Here is an 18,455-nt window from a genome sequence, read left to right on the forward strand (position 1 = left end):
TTTAGTGGGACAGGTTTTCTAGATTTATGGTCCATTTTCCCCCAGGGTCTCCACACATATTATTTTTAATAGACTTTACTTTTAGAGTAGTTTTAGTTTCATAGAAAAATTGAGAAGAAAGTACAGAGAGTTCCCATATACCCCCCTTCCCCCCCCAACATGCATGGTTTCCCCCATTATCAACATCATGAACAAGAGTGGTAAATTTGTTATCATCAATGAACCTACTTGTCACTGAAGGCCATAGCTTATATTAGGGTTCACTCTTGGTATTTTATATTCCATGACAAATGTGTAGTGGCATGTATCCACTATTATAGTATAATACGGAGCGGTTTCACTGCCCTAAAAATCCTCCATGTTCTACCTATTCATCTCTCCCTCTCCACTCTTCCCTGGCAACCACCGATCCTTTCATTATCTCCATAGTTCAGCCTTTTCCAAAATGTAATATATTTGCAATCATATAGGATATTGTCACTTCAGATGGGGTTCTTTCACTTAGTGATATGCGTTTAAGGTTCTTCTACATCTTTTCATGGCTTATAGCTCTTTGTTTTTTTTTTAGTGCTGAAGAATATTCCATTGTCCAGATGTGCCACAGTGTATTTACCCATTTACCTAATGAAGGACATCTTAGTTGCGTCCAAGTTTTGGCAATTATGAATAAAGCTGCAATGAACACCTGTGTGCAAGTTTTGCGTGGACATAAATTTCAACTCATTTGGGTAAATACTAAGGAGCACAATTCCTGCATCATATGGTAAGACTATGTTTAATTTTTAAAAAAACTGCCAAACCATCTCTGGAAGTTGGCTGTACCATTTTGCATTCCCACCAGCAATGAATGAGAGTACCTGTTACTCCACATCCCTGCTAGTACTTGGCGTTGTCAGTGTTTTGTCCATTCTAATGGATGTGTAGTGATATCTTTTTGTGTGTGTGTGTGTGGTATGCGGGCCTCTCACTGTTGTGGCCTCTCCAGTTGCAAAGCACAGACTCCGGACATACAGGCCCAGCAGCCATGGCTCACAGGCCCAGCCGCTCCACGGCATGTGGGATCTTCCCAGACCGGGGCACGAACCCGTGTCCCCTGCATCGGCAGGCGGACTCTCAACCACTGCGCCACCAGGGAAGCCCGTGATATCTCATTTTAATTTCCAGTTCCCTAACGATCTATGATGTTGAGCATCCATCTTTTCCTATGCTTATTTGCCATCTGCGTATCCCTTCTTTTTTACTGAAAACTTTTTATTGGCTTCTGTTTTACTTAAATTTTTTTCATTGATATATATTTGACATTTTATATTAAATTAGTTTCAGGTGTACTTTATTGGCCTTTGGATAGAAACGGGAATTTATTTGCCAGGAAGGATGATCCCATCATACTTCTGCTGGAACCAGCACATGGCCTCCTATTTGCTGATTCTGTGTTTGGCCCCAATGCAACCTGTTCTTCACTTCTGTGATGCTGAAACCTGGCCTACCCAACACCACACAGAAGTCCAGACCATAGATACCAGTGCTTGGGTCACATTTGATCCCCAGATCGATGTGTTTCTGGATCCCAAAACCAAAGTTTCCAGTATCTGAGCAATTCTTTCTTTCTTAACTCATACTTCATGCCTTTAGACTTCTCTCCAGGGTTTCTTCTGCCTTGGCCTCACAATGGATGGCAATCTTTTCATTTCTCCTGATGCCAAAGGACCTGATGGTGTATCTAGCTTTGGAGAACACAGAGGTCTGGCCGGTGAGCTGCTCCAGGCCTGAGGCTGCCCGGCTCAGTCAGTCTCCACTCTGCCCCACACAGATGTTGAGGCAGAGCTTACAGATGCAAAGTTCCCGCATAGGCTCTCCTTTTCACTCTGATCCTGAGCCTTGGTGGAGAATGGGAAGAGTATCTGTGTATCTTCTTTGGTGAGGTGTCTGTTCAGGACTTTTGCCCATTCCTTAATCAAGTTTTTTTTGTTGTTGTTGAATTCTAAAGGTTCTTTGTATATTTTGGATAACAGTCTTTCACCAGAGATGTCTTTTGCAAACATTGTCTTCCCATCTGTGGTTTGTTTTCTCATTCTCTTAACAGTGTCTTTTGCAGAGGTATTATTTATTTTTTCATTCAAGAAAGTCTATTCAACTGAGGGGACTACTCAGTAGACAAGAAGATCCCTGCCTTCATAACACCTACACTTTAATGGAGAAAATGACAATAAACAAATAAATGAATAAACATATGCCAGGCATTTAAGTAGACATGGTTGGGGAGAAAATTTAAACAGGTTAAGGAGCTAGAGAGTGACTAGAGAAAGATCACTCTGGCTGCTGTGTAGACCTAACGTGGCCCAAAGTAGAATCAACCATAGTGAGAACAAGAGCAGGGGTGGGGACACCAGGTGGTAGTGTATTGCAGTCATACAAGCAAGAGATATGTGGGTATGGATTAGGGAGGGAGCTGTGGAGAAGTATCCAGATTCTGGACACTAGCTTTTTTTTTGGCTGCACCACATGTCTTGTGGGATGTGGGATCTTAGTTCCCTGACCAGGGATTGAACCTGGGCCCTTGGCAGTAAGAGCTCCAAGTCCTAGCCACTGGACTGCCAGGGAATTCCCTGGACACTAGTTAAAAGTGGAGTTGAACCCTATCCATTAAACCATTGATGTCTCTGTTGAAAAAAAAAAAGTGGAACTGACATACTTGCTCATGGATTGGATGTAAGAGAAGTAAATGATTCAGGCATGAAAGCTAGGTTTGGGTCTAAGCAATCAAGTGAATGGTGGTAAAACTGGCGGGGGTGTGGGGAAGGAACAGGATAGGCAAGGACCAGATCTGGGCATGGGACACTCAAGTGACAATTCGGGTGGAGATGTTCGAGCAGGCCATTGTGATTCAACTTGAAAAGTTAGCGTTGGAGCTATACATGTGACTCTTCCACGTATGAGAGCATGCTGGATATCTCTGCAGGCCTTCCAGATTCTGTCTCCACTCTGCTCCCTGCCTCCGTATAGACTAATCCATAGGGATTAAGTCAGTGGACTCCAATCTTCTGGTTTCCAGCAGATTCAACCCGCCGGCAGCAGATCAGAAGAGAGGAGAGCAAGATGGGATAGCTTATTCTCCAACTCCCTCCCTGCAGTTCTCCTCAGCTGCCTGAGCCTCTCTGTGAAAATTTACAGCTCCTGTCAGGCAGGCTTCCACACAGCTGTCTCTCCAGATGCAGTAACTGCTCTGTCCCTTCACCCCTCCTTGTCCTTGGGTGGAAACAGCTCCTCCCCTTATTAGCCTGAGAGTACTGCTGTCCTTACACTTTTACAAATAGTCCCTTTAGTGAGCCCTGCTTGAATTACTGTAATTTGACTGTGCCATCTGTTTCTTGTTGGGTCCTTGACTGAATTTAAAAACCTGAGATTGGAGAAGAGCACTTAGGGAGTGAGAAGAGATACAAGAGAAAAAAGATTTGAGGATGGACTCCTAGGACAGTCTTATTTAGAAGCTGGAAAGAGGAGGTGGGTTCCACAAAGCAGAGGTCAGAGGGATCGGAAGAAAAACAGGAACACGTGGTGGTGTCCTGGTGGTGGCTCAGTGAAGACAGGTGCAAGAAAAAGCTCTCCTACAGTGCCCCAAGCCACCACTGCTCTGGGACTCCCGGAACCTCTTGCTGCCCTCCTTATCACTCCTGACTCCTTGCCTCAGGTGAATTCTCTCTCATGGGTCTTGAAATTGCTTTGTAATTTGGCTTCCGACATTCCCAGGTCAGCTGATATGTTATACGTATCTCAATCCTAAGGTTTGAGTCTTCCTCGGAGGCTCTCAGCAGCTGTGCAAATGTACAGATGCGTTAAGTATGGGAGGGGGGGAAACAGAGTGAAACCGCCAAGGAACGCACACACAGGCACACCCAATTACACCTGCCTCAGGCACTATTCTGTGACTATGGCCAGGGCAGGAACTATTTTATATTCACTCTGATGCTGAGTACTGAACATAACAACCAGTACACAGTGGCAGCTCAGTACATTGTTTTGGATGAATTAATGCTTTTTTAAGACATGGCTTATCATGATAGACTATGCTTTTGGTGCATGAAGGCCCCTTTACAGACTTGACAACTAATTCCTTGAATTGCCGTATTATAATATGTCCCTGATTATGCTTTTGTATGCTATGTAATGCCTGGGTGTGAATGCACTTTTTTTTTTTTTTTTCTCCAAACAGAATTGTATTGAGAAGATGACAACATGAACTCTGAAGAAACAAAGGCTATGGATTCTGGTCACTTGGGCTCTAGGGCCCTCAGATAAATATATTACTACTGTACTTCTAAGAACAATTCTCTTTGTTTAAAGTGTGAGACTGCTATTCACTAATATCTTGATGCCATTCCCAGAAATCATGCTTCATGTAATTGGCAAGTTTTTGCAAAGGCTGTTCGCTATTTGCAGCCTCTGTATTAGTGTTCTTGACTGATTTCCTCAACTCTGACTCAGTGCAGGTGAAGAAAAAAATCTCCCTCTTTTACAAAGTGGAGTTTGAATCCTGGCTGTGCCAACTTCACAAGCAGTAACCTTGTGAAAGACCTTAACTGCATTGAGTCTTAGTTTCCTTATCTGTAAAATGGGATTAATAGTACAGTTGATCCTCATTACTTACAGAGTCTGTGTTTGCGAATTCATCTACTTGTTAGAATTTATCTCTAACTCCAAAATCAATACTTGCAGCACTTGTGCAGTCATTCACAAACATGTGCAGTGCAACAAAAAATTTGAGTTGCTCAAGACGTGCGTTCCCAGCTGAGTTCATACTGTAAACCGGTAAACTTTTTATGGCCTATTTAGTGCCATGTTTTTGCATCTATGTGCTTTTTCTTGGTGGTTTTGCTATTTAAAATGACTCCCAAGCATAGTGCTGAAGTGCTGTCCCAGTGTTCCTAAGCACAAGAAGGCCGTGATGTGCCTTACAGAAAAAATACAGATGTTAGTCAGGCTTTGTTCAGGCATGAGTTATGGTGCAGTTGGCTGTTAGTTTAATGTTAATGAATCAACAATGTATATTAAATAAGGTGTCTTTAAACAGAAACACACATAAAACAAAGTTATGTGTTCACTGGTTCATTGACAAAAATGTTGTGATCAGAGGCTTGCAGGAACCTAATCCTGTACTTCCCTTAGAAGAAATGGTTCAGTATATTGGCTAATTCAGTGTTTGCACAGAGTTTATAAAAGATAGTTAGAATTAGGATTAGGGTGCCCCTTAAAGACCTCATTTTAACTTAATTACCTCTTTAAAGAATGTATCTCCAGATAAAGTTACATTCTGAGATCCTGGAGATTAGGACTTCAACATACAAATTTTGGGGGACCCAATTCAGCCCATGACACCACCTATCCATCCTCATTTCCCACACCTGATTCTCTAGCCAGCCAAACTGTCCACTTGTCATTCCCTGAGGTTTCCTTGCCAGGTTCCTGGACTTTGTTCATAATACTGTGTCCTTACAGCATCCCCTATCTCTGCATATCTAAGTCAACTCTGCTTTTCAAAAATGAGAATATTGACAAGTGCTCATTAAGGGGGTAATTAAGTTAAAATGAGGTCTTTAAGACTCATTGGTCCTAATCTAATATGATTGATGTCCTTATAAGAAGAGAAAATTTGGACACAGACATGGGTGCACACAGAGGAAGGACCATGTGAAGACAGAGATAGAAGGTAGTCATCTACAAACCAAGGAGAGAGGCTGACATCTTGATCTTGGATTCCTCTGCCTCCAAAACTATGAGAAATACATTTCTGTTGTTTACAGTTGACCCTTGAACAATACGGGTTTGAACTGCATGGATCCACCTACATGTGTATTTTTTTCAATAGTAAATACTGCAGTGTTACACCATCCCCGGTTGGTTGAATCCCAGGTGCAGAACCACATATACGGATGAACTGTGTATAGGGAGGACCAGCTATGAATTATACTCGGATTTTCAAATGCACAGAGGGTGGGTGCCCCTAATCCCTGCATTGCTCAAGGGTCAACTGTATAAGCTACTCTGTTGACGGTATTTTGTTATAACAGCCCAAATGGACAAGGACACCAGGCAAAGGAGTTGGGGTTGGATTCTGTAGTTAGTGTGAGCTACTGAATTTTTTAAAGAGTGATCCATGCTGTGCTTCAAGAAAGGAACTGGAACCATTTTCTGAAGAGAATGAGCTAAAAAGGGGAGAGGCAGGAGGCTGGGTAGGTTATCGCTGTTAGAGCGATTCTTACAGGTTTATGCACCTATAGTTGAGACTTTTATAAAACAGTGTATTGTAAGGCCCTGTTATAAAAGGCTGTTCAGGATAGTAGTGGAACAAAAAGGTCAAAGAGTCTGGGACAAGGCCAGGCGAACACTCTCTAACAAAACAATGATATTGCATGGGTTCTGGAAACTTTTGCAATAGCATGTTTGAAATTTTCAGTGGGGCCATGAGGACTACAAAAGAATTTTGCAGCAATGACCCCTGAGCATAAGATGTACTATTCCCAAGTGTGATGAGGATATCACTGTGGATATGAAATATTGAGATCTGGCTTGTGAAAATAACAGGTCTCTAGGAAACATTCAACAGAGAGTCCTGAGCTGATGTATGTGCCTGGACAAGAGGTAGCAACTGAAAACTTACTTCATTTTGTATCTTTTTACTTCATTTTGTTTTGGGCCGGCTGGAGTTTTATCATCCTAGGGAAACTGTGGCAATGATTGCATGAGTCTGCAAAGCAGATAATAAAAGCCAGAACTAGTAGCTGTGTTTATAGTAAGGAGGGTATAGTTTAGAGAGGTATCATAGGGTGGTATTGATAAGACACAGTAACTAATTGGATCTGAGGGTACAGAGGAGAGAAGCTGAGATTGCCCAGAATAGCTCAGAGTTTGAATTGAGTAGAATAATTTCACTTTTGGACAAGTTGTGTTTGAGGTACATTTCCAACTGGGGCATGTGAATGCAAAAGTTTAGCAGGCAAAGACTGGAATGTATAGGCTTGAGAGCTATTTGCCTGTGGGTGACAGATAAAGCCAAAGGAATAGATACCAGGAATCTGCAGTGGAAGAAAAGACAGGTAGAGGCTGTGAACAGCTGTTCCCAGGCTGCAGTGGAAAGAAGTGGAGACCCAGGAGTGATCAGAGATATAAGAGGAAAACCGGGACACAAAAGCCACCAGCGGAGGAACAAGTGATACAGTTAAGTTTGGAAAGAGATGGATAGATGAAAATCTATCTAGGAATAGGGTTAACATGGAGGACACTCAAGAGAGATGAATTTCATTTCAGAGAAGTGAAAGGCTAGCTCATCTTAGGGAGTGGGAAAGGAATTACGGAGAATAGAGAATGTTTGGAATATGCACCATGAGGAGTACACTAGGAAGTAAATAAAGCTGAGCAAAAGGATTGCTGATCCCAGTGAGAATTCAGTTGATATTCTCTAAGGTAAAAGTGTAAAGGAAAATTGTATGGTTTCCTGATGTTTCCCTTAATGCTTTGCAGCTGTTTTAATCAGCACTTTTTCAGTTGCAAGCGACAAAAATCTCAATTCAAAATAGATTAAAGGAAAAAAGGAAATTTATTGGCTTACATAACAGGAACATCTAAAGAGCATAATGACTTATGACATGGCTACATCCAGAGCCTCAAAAAATGTCATCAAAACTATGTTTTTCTCCATTGTTTAGCTCTGCTTTCCTAAGTAACCACTGCCAGCTCCAGAATACAGTCTACCTGCTTTAGCAAGCCCCCACAAAAAGAACATTTCTCTCCCAATTTTCCAGCCAAACCCTAAAATAGACTACAGTTGGCCCAACTTGGGTAATGTGACCACCACTGGACTAATCACTGGGGCCTAGGAGATGGGATAGTTTGACTGCCTGGGTCTGAGTCATACACTCACTCACCCCTGAAGTCATGAATTACATAAACCCAAATTGAGGAAGGGGTGGTTTTCAAAGGAATGCTGTCAGGTGAAACAACCAGGTCCACTACAGACCAGGGAGATGAGAGGAGAAAACAGATGGGAAGATCAGTATCTGTCAGGATAGGTTAGGTTAGGTACAATAACAACCTCCTAATCTCAAATGCTTAAAACAACATAGATTTATTTCTTCTGTTGCTACGTGTCCATTGTCAGTCGACTGGGGCCACTCTCCTCACTCAGAGTGTGCTGTAGATCATGGAGGCGAAGGGAAGGAGAATGTGGTAAAGGAAGCATTCTCTCTTAAAGCTTCTGCCTGGAAACGAGACTTTTCACGATTATATTTCATTGGCCAGAGCAGAGGGGTTGGAGAAGTAAGACCCTACCAGTTACCTAGAGGGAAGAGAACTGGAAGTTTTGTAGATGGTCCTAATGATGACCCCAGGGACTAACCAAGTTTGGAATATTGGCAGAGAGAAGGTGGCAGAGAAACCAAGACATGAGAGGATCTAAAATGTTTGGAATGTCCTGGAGCAGTGAGGGAAGGAAATAATGCAAGAAAAAAGCAGAGAGCCTGTGGGGTGAGCTACTGGAGAACAAAGGGAGAAGGAAAACCCAACTGGATAGCAGTGAGAGAGTGGTAGAAAACATGGGGGCTATTATATCTCATTGCATAGCTGGTCACAGAAAAGTTCATTGCAGCTTGGTGGGGTAGACCGAAATGAAGCTGGACCAGTCTACTTGGGTGAACAGGTGCCGAGGATAAAGACCCAGCTGTCGGTACTGGAAGAATGTCCAGCCAAGCAGGCAGAACACAGTAGTTAGGAAATATGTGAACCTATCAAATTCAGGGTCCAAGTGACTGCTCAGCCTCAGGACGGATGTGGCCGCTGGATTCTAGACGCAGGTAATGTTCAGAGTTGAGATGACACAGAGAGGCAGGTTTCAAGTGCCAGGAAAGTTTGCCACAGCCTTGAACTGGGGGGAGGAGAGAGGTCAGGGCCCCTGGAGGCCTATGGGGAGAGGAGACTGTCACAGGCCTTAAACAAAGGTGAGCAAGATGAAAACCAATTTTATTCCTTGGTAACTTCTTGACATCAAGTCGAAGCCCAGTTTCTAGAAATGAAAAATAAAGTCAGAGTTCAACTGCAAGAAGGTCTATTTGCTTTTGAGCTTTCCAAATGGCGATGCAGAGCTTCCCAAAGCCTTTGACCATGGAAGGTCAGGGCAGAATCAATGAGTGAGTGTTACTGGACCCAGCTGGCAAGGAGAGGAGGCATGTGAAGATTAAGGAATTATGTTGATCCTGGTAAGAATTGTGAGGTCAGAATGTTGGAAAGATTGTATGCAGCTGTTGAGGTTGATGGCGATAGATAGGGTAGAGAGAAGGACTGAAATCCTGAAATGATCAAGGAAAGTGGAGAGTATCCTGAATTTCCATAGATAATTAGAGAAGGTAGGGGAAGGGACGTGTAAGTGAATGGCTTGGGCTTCCTTCCAAAACACATATGGTATTGAAAGCAGTGGTGGAGAAAAAGTAGGGAAGTAGCAATTAAATAAAATATACCAATTCCTCCTTCCCCTGTGAGCACTGGGGAAACACAATGGGAAGTGGGCTACATTAGAGATGACAGTGGTATTGGTGGAAAACCAAACTTTAATCATAGTTAGTCATGAACTATATTTAAGAGAAACTGTGTTCAAGGATGTAGGGGAGCTTCTTGATCTTAGAATGGGGAGTTCCTAATGCCCGAAAGAAGATCCTAGTTAAAGACCAGGCATGGGGGATATGAGAATGGATGGAACCAAGGTATGAAAGGAGGGAACTGGCAGAGAGAACATGTGGTTGTGTAATTACAGAAATAGATCATTACAGAACTGTATTTGCCCTAATATCTTCTTCTGCTCTCTTTATGGACATAGCTATTGCCTTTATACTTTAGTTTTAAAAGCAAAAAATATTAATGGTGTTTTCCCATTAGTGAGTTATCCAGGCAAAATTATAAAGTAGATTCAAGTATGTGACTGGATTAGGACGGAATAGTGGTCTCCCCCAAAATGTCCACATTCTAATCCCTGGACCCTGTGCATGCAAAAGAGACTTTGCAGATGTGATTAAGGTCAGGACCTCGATACTGGGAGATTATCCTGGGTTATCTGGGTGAGCACAACATAATCACAAGAGTCCTCATAAAACAGAGGTAGGAGGGTCAGACAGAGAAGGGGATGTGTTGACAGAAGCAGAAGACAGAGTGATGTGGGACCACGAGCCAAGGGTTGCAGGAAACCTCTAAAGCTGAGGACAAGGCATGTGTTCTCCCCTTGAGCCTCCAGAAGAAACACAGCCCTGTGAATACCATGATTAATTCTCCCTAAGATTCAGTTTTGGACCTCCGACCTTTCGAAGTGTAGGAGAATAAGTTTGTGTTGTTTTACACCATTAATTTTGTGATACCTTGTTACAGCAGTAATAGAAAACTAATTTAAAGACATGATTAAGGGAAATCCAGGCTCTGACATTCCCATGTCAGGAAAAGGCAAGAAAACAAGGGCTGGAGTTAGGTGGAAAAATAATGAGGGATTATCATTTGCTATCCCTCATCTTTAAAATTTAATAGAAGTAATAGGCAAATTCTTTCAGAAAGAAATGCCATGATCCTATGCTTATACACAGATTCCAGAGTGATTTGAAGTTATTTTTGTCAGTCTACAAAGAAAATTGGAAATTCTTTGAAAGATTCAAAGAAAGAGTTATAAATGACAAAAGAGAGGATAAAAGAATTACTGCATTTTAGAAATACTATTCCATAGGTTTATTTTTTACAAGATATTCTGTACAGTTTATGAGAAAATGAATTCTTCGAGCAAGAAAACAACTTGTGACAATAAATTCTCATAAACTTCAAGAAAGAGTATTTTTTAAAGTTTACCGAAAATTCCACGTTTTATAAATTATTATGCTGTAGTGTCATCTTCTAGGTCTTCCGAATCAGTTTATTTTCATTAGAATATAGCTAATTGTAAGAGTTAACTTCCTTCATATAAATATGTCCTCCTCACCTCTCTCCCTTGGCATCCCCCCTCCCGCCCCAGATCTCTTTGTGGATGGTATTAGGAGTATGCTGTGATTTAATTTAGATATCTGAAAGTGTGTGTGAGGCATTGTCTTCAGAGGGCTAATTGGATTTTTCTTACTTAATGGATTGTTTTTTCCTTGAGTAACAAATATGCATCATTGCAAACTCCATACACTGTGAACTATTTGAAGAGGAGTTTCATTTGGCATTTGTTCTGTTAGCCTTTCAGAGCTGGAGACCACACAACAAACAAGGCAGGTCAAGAGTTAAAAAGTTGCAGCCAAGGGTGTGAGACTAGTTTGGAAGGCATGAGCAAGTATGGAGTTCAGGAAGACCAATGAGGTTGGCACCCTGGGAGTTCAGCTGTGCCTGGCTAGCCAGGGGCACGGGCAGAATCAAGGGAAGCTGGAGTGGGGAGAGCCAGGCCAGGCAGGACCCCAAGCAGTGTGCGTCAGTGTGCCAGTCAGAATTTGGATTTAGCCAGGAGATAGAATTCAGCCAGAGCCTCGGAAGATCAACTCAGCTGCCAGCAGCCAGAGCACAATCAGGGCAGGGTGGCTGAGTCCTGGGCAGCAGCTCCCCCTTCCTGCTTTGATTTTGAGCAGTTTTCCTGATATAAATGAAAAAATGATGAGCAGGGCCATCCAAGTACATATTGGAGAATTCAGCAGAGGGCTCGATTTTCTGAAAAACAAATAAAATGACAACAAAATACCCCAGTTCCTGGCAGCTATACACATTTTTTTTTAAATAAATCTTTTTATTTATTTATTTATTTGTTTATTTTTGGCCACACCATGCAGCATACGGGATCTTAGATCCCCAACGAGGGATTGAACCCATGCCCCCTGCGTTGGAAGTGCAGCTTCTTAACCACTGGACTGCCAGGGAAGTCCTTATCCACTTTTTTATGCATGATACTAAGTACAACAATTATAAAGAAAATGATTGATGTATTAATGTGAATGTCAACGTAAAAACATTTTAAACTTGTATACATCAATCAGTATTCACAAATATGCGATGACACAGACATCCAAGGTATCTATAACAGGAGATAAAACTATCATTTAATCTATATGAATTTTTTTTTTTTTCAGTATGTGGGCCTCTCACTGTTGTGGCCTCTCCCGTTGCGGAGCACAGGCTCCGGACGCGCAGGCCCAGCGGCCATGGCTCACGGGCCTAGCCGCTCTGCGGCATGTGGGATCTTCCCGGACTGGGGCACGAACTCGTGTCCCTTGCATCGGCAGGCGGACTCTCAACCACTGCGCCACCAGGGAAGCCCTATATGAATATTTATAACAGCAGAACATTAGAAATAATTGAAATGTCGATCAATAGGCAGTTGCTTAAATAAATAACGAACTATCCCTACAATGAAATTTTTTTTTAATTAAGTAATTAATTTATTTTTTGCTGCATTGGGTCTTCATTGCTGCACGCGGGCTCTCTCTAGTTGCGGCGAGTTGGGGCTACTCCGGCAGTGCGCGGGCTTCTCACTGCGGCAGCTTCTCTTGTTGCCAAGCACGGGCTCCAGGCGCATGTGGGCTCAGTAGTTGTGGTGCACGGGCTTAGTTGCTCCGGGGCATGCAGGATCTTCCCAGACCAGGGCTCGAATTCCTGTCCCCTGCATTGGCAGGCGGATTCTTAACCACTGCGCCACCAGGGAAGTCCAAAACAATCATTTTTTTTAAATTATGTAAATCTATATATAATATTGTGGAAACCTGTCCAAATATATTAAGTGAAAAAAGCATGTTTCAGAACAGAATGTGAACTTACATAATATGCTGTTACTTTATTAAATATATATATGTCAAATTATATAAATAAAATTATGTGTAACTATATATGATTATATATTAAAATATTGTAATTATTTATAAATTATATCTATATCTTTATAGAGATAAAGAGATAGTATAAGCAAAGGAAAAAACCCTGAAATAATACGTACCAAAATGTTACCCTGGAAATTAAAACCCCAATTTAGGATTGTAAAGCTACTTTCCTAGTGTAAAGTTAGTTTTAAATGTGTTGTTAAAGCCAATAATGTTTACAACAAATTTATGACACAAAACAAAACATTTAAAAACGTACACAGGGTTTCCCTGGTGGCGCAGCAGTTGAGAGTCTGCCTGCCGTTGCAGGGGACACGGGTTCATGCCCCGGTCCGGGAAGATCCCACATGCCGCAGAGTGGCTAGGCCCATGAGCCATGGCCGCTGAGCCTGCGCATCCAGAGCCTGTGCTCCGCAATGGGAGAGGCCCAAGTACCACAAAAAAAAAAAAAAAAAAAAACCGTACACATAACTCTGCTAGTCACGTAGAGCTATTTTTGTTTCTCTGTGTTCCCTTTCAATACTTATCTGCACTATGTTTGTTTTCCTGGTTTTCTTTGCCTTATTCCTATTGTAACTTCAAGGTCAGCAGTTTGCAATAAACACAGCTCAATAAATATTAGTTAATAGTTGCGAATATGATCATAGTGATAGCTATGTGAAGTAGAGCAAGTTTAGGTAAAGTTTTTAAAATAAGGCTTCAAACTAGCAATTACAATTAAAATGGTTACTGTCAAGTGTTACTCAAGAACCTTCCAGAAGGGATATCATGTTGAATCCTTCAGAATCTTCTTGTTCACATGTCCCAGGGGATAGACACCAAAAACGTTCTGGGAGCACTGCTGTCTCTGTTTCTTACTATAGCCCAGCTGGCACAGTGGGAATGACATGGATCCTTCTAACAGCTGACAGAACAACATGAAATAATCAAAGGTTCAGCTTGTAAGTTATTCCGCTTGCTTTTGTTGCCCAGAGTCTAGAGTCCCCCAGAAATACTCCTGGATTTGGAGCAGCACTGTTGCTACAAACAGTAAAATCAGCAGCTTTTTAATCCCTGTGTAAGTTTATCAAAGCCTGACAGTTGGTAACCAAGGTGAGTAATCTCACTACTCTCAAGAGTAGTGTAATGTGATTCTATAGAAGCTATATGAGGTAATAGGAGGGGTGGGAAAGAAAGTCTGGACTCAAAAATCATAGTTTTTTTTTTTTTTTTTGTGGTAGGCGGGCCTCTCACTGTTGTGGCCTCTCCCATTGTGGAGCACAGGCTCCAGACGCGCAGGCTCAGCGGCCATGGCTCACGGGCCCAGCCGCTCCGCGGCATGTGGGATCCTCCCGGATCGGGGCACGAACCAGTGTCCCCTGCATCGGCAGGCGGACTCTCAACCACTGCGCCACCAGGGAAGCCCAATCATAGTATTTTTTATAGTATTGATTATGCATAATAGGCTAATTATGACCTAATTTTATGTTCCAATTCTTCAACGATTCGGTGTTTCCATCTGGATTATGGGCACTTTTTGATTTTTTTGTATCCGAAATCAACAAACATAATGGTAAGTTTAAATATGGGCTTTCCTCATTTGCAGCAACATGGATGGACCTAGAAATTATCATACTAAGTGAAGTAAGCCAGTCAGAGAAAGACAAATATCATATGATATCGTTTATACGTGGAATCTAAAAAAAAAAAAAAGATACAAATGAACTTATTTACAAAACAGAAATAGACCTGTAGACATAGAAAACAAACTTATGGTTACCAAAGGGGAAAGGGTGGGCGGGGGGGGGGGGGATGGATAATTAGGAGGTTAGGATTAATATATACACACTACTATATATAAAACAGATAACCAACAAGGAACTACTGTATAGCACAGGGAACTATACCCAGTATTTTGCAATAACCTATATAGGAAAAGAATCTGAAAAAGAATGGATAGATGTATATATGAATCACTTTGCTGTACACCTGAAACTAACACAACATTGTAAATCAACTATACTTCAATTTAAAAAAAGATTATAAATATATGGTGCATTTATAACTGTTGCATTCTCAAGTATACCCTAACAGGGAAGGATATCCATTTTGACCAGATATCTGTAAAAACTAAACATTCTGCTTATTTACATATCTAATGATTAAAATAATTTTCCACAAAATAAAGCCTTTTGTGTAGTCAGTTTAGAGCTGGAAGATGGCATTTATTAGAATCATCTGCAAATGCTGATGATTTTATAATTAATAATTCCTCTGTTTCTCATATTTTTTAAAAAAACTTTGATATCCTTCCCCTACCACCCAAAAAAAGAACAAAAGAAATACCCTCTCCCCACCTACCAACAAAATGAAACAAACCTTATAGACTGTTCCCTGGCTGGAGATACAGAGCACCCTGCAATTAAAATGTGAGTACCACCTATTAGGTGTGCCAAATGCCTTCTCTTTTGTTTGCAACTACCTTATTCATATGCCAAAGGGAAGATAAAAGACTTCAAATGAAAAAATTGCAGAACCACCACCCACCACTTCTCAAGCTTTGGAGGTCTAAGCCTAAATGAACTTTGGGGATCCATTCTCCAAGTAGCAACTGGAATGTGTTTGCAGCCATTTTCACCAAAAGTGGAAACAGTTATAGTCCCTGAGTAGAACCCAGGCTCACTTCTCCCTGTATTCCCGGTGCCTGGCTTAGAGTAGGTATCCAATAAATTAGCTGACCAAAGGTTCACCTTTCTTTTGTCATCCACAGTCTGGAGTCCCCTGAATGTACTCCTGGGTCTGATATACCATGAATCAGTAGATTCAATAAGTAAAATCAGGAGCTCTACCTAAACAGCTAGTGAATGAATGAAACATCTTTTATAAAAACTCCATCTTGGGCTTCCCTGGTGGCGCAGTGGTTGGGGGTCCGCCTGCCGATGCAGGGGACGCGGGTTCGTGCCCCGGTCCGGGAGGATCCCGCATGCCGCGGAGCGGCTGGGCCCGTGAGCCACGGCTGCTGAGCCTGCGTGTCCGGAGCCTGTGCTCAGCGACGGGAGAAGCCACAACAGTGAGAGGCCCGTGTACTGCAAAAACAAACAAACAAACAAACAAACAAACAACAACAAAAAACTCCATCTTGACAGAAGTTTGATAAAGTTCTGTGTTGATGAGGTTTGGATGAAAAAGTGTACTTCCGAACGTGTTAGTGAGGGAATGTAAATTGTACAACCTCTGTAATTTGGCAATGACCATTGAAATAAATGCATATATCTTGTGACTCAACAATTCCACTTCTGAGAATTCATCCTGCATAAAAAGCTCTCTCACATATGCACACAGAAGAGGATAGTCATTGCAGTATTCTTCACACTAGCAAAAGATTAGAAATAATGTAAATGTCCATGTATAGAAAACTGGTGAAATAAATTATGGTGTATACATGTAATGGAATTCTGTCTGATGTTTAAATTTAAAAGATAGAATTATACAAACTAACACAGAATGATCTTCAAGATATTATGGTTTAGTGAAAGAAGTCAGGTGCAAGACAATGTGTTCAATATGCTACTGCTTATCTAAACAAACAAAATATAGTGGGGGAAAGGATACAAATATATGCTTTTATTTGAAAAGATTATCTCTAGAAGCTTACAGAAGGAACTGGGGGGCTTCCCTGGTGGTGCAGTGGTTAAGAATCCGCCTGCCAACGCAGGGGACACGGGTTCGAGCCCTGGTCCGGGAAGATCCCACATGCCGTGAAGCAACTAAGCCCGTGCACCACAACTACTGAGCCTGTGCTCTAGAGCCCGCAAGACACAACTACTGAGCCCTTGTGCCATAACTACTGAAGCCTGCGTGCCTAGAGCCTGTGCTCCGCAACAAGAGACGCCACTGCAACAAGAAGCCTGCGCAGCACAAGGAAGAGTAGCTCCCGCTCGCCACAACTAGAGAAGCCCGCGCACAGCATCGAAGACCCAACGCAGCCAAAATTAATAAAATAAAAAAACTGGTGAAAGTGGTTCAGTCTGGTGGGAAGAATTGAAGAATTTCAAGGACCGGAGGGAGAGACACTTGCTTTTCACTCTTTTGTACAGTAACTTGCCTACATACAAATGAATTCCATTCTGAGAGCACATTCATAAGTCCAATTTGTTCGTGAAGTCCAACAAAGTTAGCCTAGGTACCCAACTAACACAGTCAGCTATATAGCACTGTACTGTAATAGGTTTATAATACTTTTCACACAAATAATATGTAAAAAACAAACACAAAAAATAAAGAAAGCATTTTTAATCTTACAGTACAATACTTTGAAAAGTACAGTAGTACAGTACAACAGCTGGCATCCAGGGGCTGGCATCGAGTGAGCAGGCAAGAAGAGTTACTGACTGGAGGAGGGAGAGGAGGTGGGGGATGGTAGAGCTGAAGGATCGTCAGCAATAGGAGACGGAGGGCGAGCTGCACTTTCAGTCACGCCTGACGTTGATGGCACAGGTTCTGGTTCCTTGCTGGATTCAATTCTATCTACCCTCTTGAAAAAACGATCCAGTGACGTCTGGGTAGTAGCTCTTTTTCTCGTTGTAGGTGACATGGTAGCACTGGATTGCATTCTGAACGACTGTTGCAACCTTCGTGTACCATTCTACGTTCGGGTCCCGTGCCTCAAAAACTAACAGTGCCTCCTCAAATAAAGAAAATCCCCTTGCCATTTCCTGCATCATGAATCCTTCAGTTCTTCAGTTATTTCTTTTTCCTACTGTCTCTCTTTGTCCTTTCTGTGGATGTCTAATTCCTGGCACTTCTTAGCAGTACCAGCTACTTCACTGTTGCTTTCACCCTTGCTTCCAGACACCCTGGGCTTGAAATAAAGATACTGTACTACTGTACTCTATACAGTACTGTCTAGTAAAGTACACAAAAGCACAACCACTTGTAGAAGATGCACGCACATGACAGTGTATGCCAGACACGTGAACTAACTATTGGACATGATTGGACATGCAAATGCATGTTTGAATCTTTTAAAGTTCGCAGGTTGAGGGTTCGTATGTAGGGGACTTACTGTATTGTTTCAGTTTCTAGCCAAGTGTATAGGCTATCCACTAAATTTTTAAAACTAAAAATGTTAAAAAGTAAACATCTTAAAATTAGTTTCCAAGGAGAATGCTTTTTAAAACCCACTAGCGTAATGTGAATTACCATTTATATCAGAAAAACGGGGGGAGGGATATATTTACATAATTACTTGTAGAAGCATAGAACATCTCTGAAGAGGAAAATTGGCAGCTAGGGACACAGGTAGGAGAGAGATATTTCTTTTGCACATTTTTTTTTTTTTTTTTTTTTTTTTTTTTTGCGGTACGTGGGCCTCTCTCTGTTGCGGCCTCTCCCGCTGCGGAGCACAGGCTCCGGACACGCAGGCTCAGCGGCCATGGCTCACAGGCCCAGCCGCTCCGCGGCATGTGGGATCTTCCCGGACCGGGGCATGAACCCGTGTCCCCTGCATCGGCAGGTGGACTCTCAACCACTGCGCTACCAGGGAAGCCCAGATATTCATTCTTTATCTCAGTAGTGCTTGCGTGAGTGTTTTATTTTTGGAATTTCTATAAAAAGAGG

The 18,455-nt window shown here is 42.1% G+C and overlaps 1 pseudogene; it reads right to left on the reverse strand.

Moving 5' to 3' along the window:
• Positions 1-1,358: 1,358 nt before the first annotated feature.
• LOC137224443 (large ribosomal subunit protein uL5 pseudogene) lies at positions 1,359-1,848 on the reverse strand (annotated as a pseudogene).
• Between the last annotated feature and the right edge of the window lie 16,607 nt (positions 1,849-18,455).

This window comes from Pseudorca crassidens, chromosome 5, assembly GCF_039906515.1.
Source record: "Pseudorca crassidens isolate mPseCra1 chromosome 5, mPseCra1.hap1, whole genome shotgun sequence".
NCBI lineage: Eukaryota > Metazoa > Chordata > Mammalia > Artiodactyla > Delphinidae > Pseudorca > Pseudorca crassidens.